The following is a 5566-nucleotide window of genomic DNA, read 5'->3' as shown; positions in this document are numbered from 1 at the left end:
CCAACCACTGAGCCGACTCTCCAGCTCCTAAGTTGTTCATTAGTACATATTCATTATACATGTATAACAGCATTGTGGTGTTCCACACATGTGCATACTATGTTTGGGTCATACTTACCTCTGTGTCTCTCTTTCCTCCTCCTCCTCCTCTCTCACCGATCCAACGTCTTCCCAGACACTCCTCACTTTGCTCTCGGGTTTTATCTGTTTGTTCTTGTGACTCCATGAATTTGACTATAGTTGTTTATGGGACTGTGGGCACCTTACCAATGGCTATACCATGGGAGAAAATATGCTTACCCTCCTCACCCACCATTACCTGACAACGAGTCCTCATGGAGAGGTTGAATGTTGATAGACAAATCTTGTGTGGGGTCCCTTTGCAGACATTCATGGCTGTTGTGCGTTGATTCCTGCACCACCCATGGCATGCTCAGAAGACTATATTCCTCCTGCTCTTACATGATTGCTGGCTCATCTTCTGCAATGCTCCCTGAGGGACACTGCTGCTCTTGTCTTGTTTGAAGAAATGGACATGTTAGGCCCATCAAACTGCCTTCTGAACATTTACGTTAGGTCCATAGATTCACACTGCTGTCAGCTTTAGTCAGAGAAGCTCCTTTGTGTAGAAGCTGACAGTTGCTGTAAAGACTCATAACTGGTCAAGGAGCTGAGAAGACGTGTCTGCTGAGTGCTTACTTGTAAACTGGACATCTATGCCACCTTCTCCAAGAGCAATAGCAGCAGCCCACACTGCTCTGGGGCCTCAGGGCTGGCATGTCTTTTGACAGACTCTAGGGGAAGGGAGGGCTCATTTTTCTTTGAGCATTAATATGGCCTGTTAACTACAGGTGAAGAGTGAAAGACTTGGGTACCGGGAGTCCAACGTAACAGAACTTAGTAGGTGCAGTGAAAGCGGCAACAGATTAAAAAACATGTTGACTTAAATTCTTTTATCATTAAAAATTAATGAAAATAGGGGCTCCAGAGATGTCTCAGATGCTATGAGCTTTTCTGGAGGACCCGAGTTTGAGTCCCAGAACTTACAAGGCAACTCCATTGTCTGTAACTGCATTCAGTTCCAGGGATCCCATTCCTTCTTCTGACCTCCATAGGCATCAGGCATGGGAGTGGTGCACAGACATGCATGCAGGCAAAAAGGCTATACACATCAGATAAAATAATAATAATAATAATGATAATAAACTCTTTCCAAAATAATGAAAATAAGTAGGTTGTATTTCAGCTAAAAAAAAAAAAAAGAAATTGGAAATAAGAGTTAAAAGAGCCTCAGAAAAAGCAGGTTGAGGTAATTCTAAAAGGTAAAAGTAGAATTTAATAAATTCTTCAATGGTAAAACATAGTGTAATTAATAAGTAGAGCCACAATCTAGGTGTGAGCTCCCTTCCCTATCCTTCCTGCTTAAGCTTACACTACAAATCTCTTGACAGTCTCAAGGACTGATCAGCTTGATGGCGTCTGTTACTCATCACACACCTCCTGTCTGCGTTGTGTGTGCAGTGGTTGCTCTCTAGATTGCTGGCACGACGATTCTGGGGTGTCTTGAGGCTGTCACTCTCCTGTGCCACCTTCCCGTTTCGCTGGAGCAGATCCTCCTGTAATTTCCTGGCGTTTGATATGCGAGGGACGTTCCCAGAAGTGTAGTACACCTGAGACGGCACACGTGCCTGGTAACATGGATAGTGAGCATGGCTTCCTTTAGGACTTTGAACAACATCCTCTCCTGCGCCTTTTGTCATGGGTGTTACTCTTGCGGAGTTTGATGACAGTTCTGTTTTTGTTGGCCCTCAGTGAAAACTTCTAGGACCTTTTACTAACTCTTTGTAGATCTAAAAGTGCACATTAATAGTCCTATTATCATTCATTTTCCCATTAACACTCCTTTTCAGAATGGCTGTTCCCAATATGGAGGCATCAACCACAAACGTATGTCCCTCAGTGTGAGATACTCTACTTCTACTCTCCGAGACTCTACTCGTTAACACTGCTGATAGATTTACATTCGTTTCTCCTGATGTCTTATATCCTTTTATTTTTTAAAAATGATTTCAAATGAGTCCACTGAGTTTACCTTGGAGGAGCCAGAGAAAGTACCCAAGGAGCTGAAGGGGGCTGCAACCCTGTAGGTGGAACAACAATATGAACTAACCAGTACCCCCTGAGCTCGAGTCTCTAGCTGCATATGTAGCAGAAGATGGCCTAATCNGCCATCATTGGGAAGAGAGGCCCCTTGGTCTTGNAAACTTTATATGNCCCAGCACAGGGGAAGGCCAGGGCCAAGTAGTGGGAGTGGGTGGGGAGGGGAGCAGGGGGTGGTGGTATAGGGAACTTCCGGGATAGCATTTGAAATGTAAATAAAGAAAATAAATAATAATAATAAAAGTTAAAAACTTTGTCTAGAAACCAAAAAAAAAAAAAATTGTTTCCCATTTCACAAGGTGTGTGTGTGTGTGAGTGTGTGTGTATGTGTGTGTGTGTCAGTTCCCAGAATTTCCTCCTGTCTTCTATTGTAAAGCTGCATCTTATTTTAGGATTATGGCTGTCTTTCTCTAAGCCCTCCACGGCTGTCTGTCTGTTCATGGTGCCAGGCAGTGGAAGTCCTGACCGCCGTCTGACCGCCATCTCTGGGTGTTTGTGGAAGACACCTGGGAAGCTTGCTTTTCAGGTCAGCAGCTCGAAGCTCAGCCTCCAAGCTGCCCCCTAAGTGCCCAGATGTTTTTCATCAGCTGCCACTTCTCCTGGGTTTATTGATGCATTCTCAGTGTTTAAGAACTGGGATAGAACATCTTGGTTGTTAAGGGAGAGTGGGGATGAGCCTGTCACCATGGAGAGGCCAAGCGTGCCTTCTGCTCTTGTCTCTGGCATCTCAGTCCTTTCCAGCCACACAACTGCCTTCTTCCTGGGTCCCAGGCCTCTCTGTGTAGTCTGGTTTTCCCCCCTGTGTCCCAGCCTCCCCAGGCACTGACTCGAGCCATCCCTTCTCTTTTCCAGGTGGGAGTGCCATCCGCCCTTCCGTGCAGACTACACTCTGCTTTTCCTTACCCGGTCCTTCCCTCGAATTCTTCTGTTGTGTTTGTTTATAATGTAGTGCTATTTGCTGTCATTTCAGATACTTTATACCACCTCTTATGTGATAATAAACATTCTCTGTGATGTATAGGTTTTCTAAATTGATTTTCTGAGTTAGCATACAGAGTAATGGATTCTGTGATGGCGCTTTCTGTTCTGTCCCTATGTGTCTCCTTTCCCAAGTCCCTCCTCATCACTACGCCCCCCCCCCTTTGCTGGCCTCATCCTCCCTCCTAAAGCTCCCTTCCTCCCTTTATTTCACATATATTCTATTATTCTATAGCTTCAGGTACTTTATAAATTAGTAGAAATATATGTAATAGTACAGCCACCAAGGGCCCCACAGCTCACCTTCAAGGTTTAAGTCTGGCCCCCAGGTGGCATCAATAGAAGTTATCTGTAGTGTTCTTCCTCACTTCCTGGCTTAGCCTGTGGGTGGGGCTTCTTGTCCCTCTTCCCTCACTGAACAATGCTCATTTCACTTACCACACTTGCCTTCTGGGGTTGTGCTCTGTGTTGCATGTGAGCTCTGAGTTCCATCCAATTCGGAACCAATTGGGCTTTAGTCATAGTCTTTCCCTTTCACAAAACAGAGCCACATAATCACCATTGGCCAGAGATTGGTGGTGCCTGAGGGTGCTTGTGAGTCAAAGCCAAGTGTCTGCTGCTCTAGAGACAGCTGGTCTATAGGCCTTGCCTGCTGTGGGACCGGCCTCAGGTACAACATACTTAGAATGAAAAGAGTGTGGATACTTCCGTCCTTCTTAGAAGAAAATACCCATGGGAGGAGATACAGAGACTAAGTGTGGAGCAGAGACTGAAGAACAAAGTGTGGAGCAGAGACTGAAGGAAAGGCCACCCAGAGACTGCCTCACCTGGGGATCCATCCCATATGCATTCACCAAACCCAGACACTAGTGTGGATGCCAACAAGTGTTTGCTGGCAGGAGCCTGATATAGCTGTCTCCTGAGAGGCTCTGTCAGAGCCTGACAAATACAGAGGTGGATGATCTCAGCCAGCCATTGGACTGAGTGCAGGGTCTCCAATGGAGGAACTAGAGAAAGGACCCAAGGAGTTGAAGGGGTTTGCAGCCCCATAGGAGGAACAACAATATAAACTAACCAGTACCCTCAGAGCTCCCAGGAACTAAACCACCAACCAAATAGTACACATGGAGGGATCCATGGCTCCAGCTGTGTATGCAGCAGAGGATGGCCTTGTTGGACGTCAATGAGAGGAGAGGCCCTTGGTCCTGTGGAGGCTTGATGCCCCAGTGTAGGGGACTGCCAGGACAAGGAAGTGGGAGTAGGTGGGTTGGTGAGTTGGGTGGGGGATAAGATAAGGGGTTTTTGGAGGGGAAAGCAGGAAAGGGGCTAACATTTGAAATGCAAATAAAGAAAGTATCTAATTAAAAAAAAAGCTCAAAAAAAAAAAAAAAGACAGTGACAGTGTTTTATGGGGCTGTGAAGGTAAATGGTATATCGTGTATAATGGAGAACACTGGATGGCATGTCATGAGTAGTCAACAGCCATACCTTATATGGTCATACCCTATATGCTAGCAGGACAGTGCACTGGCAGCCAAGTGCTAAGCAGTCTGAGGAAACCCTCAGTCAAAGGTTCAGTTGAGATTAGAACCCAGAGCTGGTGCCAAAGCTCATGCTCTTGACCTCTTGATCCTTTGCTACTGTTTAGCCTTCCCCTTGCAGCAGTCCCTCCTTCTGTGCCCTGGAGCCAGTCCAGATGCTGCGCCCTCTGCTGGCCTCTGCTTCTCTTTCCTGCAACTGTTGCCCTGGCTTCACTGGAGTAAGTGTAGGGGCAAGCTATCTCCTAGGCCAGGCCAGTCCTTCGGCCGTCTGTGCTTGTCCTCGGCCATGTGATCCTTTTCTCTATTCCCTGGAGCTAGAGGGGGGCTGAGAATGACCACTGCATCAGTGGCTATGGCCAGGGACCACCACTGGCAGGCACCATCTTGTCCAGCAGGGCACTGAAGACCAACAGTAGATCTCTAGTCCACCCTAGGCTTTGAATGGGTAAGTGGGAGGTGAAGGAAGTGGATCTCACATGTGGAGGATGCCGGGCGTGTGCCTTTGAAGTCTCAAGCTGTCGTTGTAAGGGAAACTGAATTTGAACAGCTGTTTGTGCTGGATGCGCCCACTCATTGCAGAAGCATTTCTTTTCCTCACCGTTGGTGGGAGTTGCAGTGAGCGTTCTAATTAGCTAGGTTGGGTCTCAGAAAGGCATTAAATGGCAACCAGTTTGGTTCTTTCCACGATTCCCCCAGTCACTTACTCAACATTACCTGGAGGATTGACCAGGTCTAACAGGAAGCACAAATGGCCCTGGCACCCTGTCCTCTGTGTGTGTGTGTGTGTGTGTGTTGGAGGGGGGGGAGGTGATTCACCAAAAAGGGGACCAGAAAATAAACATGTGCTTTTACCTAGCTCAGGCCAGGAGAGGTGGAGCAGGTCTGGG

The sequence above is a fragment of the Mus pahari genome, chromosome 5 (genome assembly GCF_900095145.1).
Source record: "Mus pahari chromosome 5, PAHARI_EIJ_v1.1, whole genome shotgun sequence".
In the NCBI taxonomy this organism is placed as follows: domain Eukaryota; kingdom Metazoa; phylum Chordata; class Mammalia; order Rodentia; family Muridae; genus Mus; species Mus pahari.
This window is presented reverse-complemented; position numbering follows the sequence as displayed.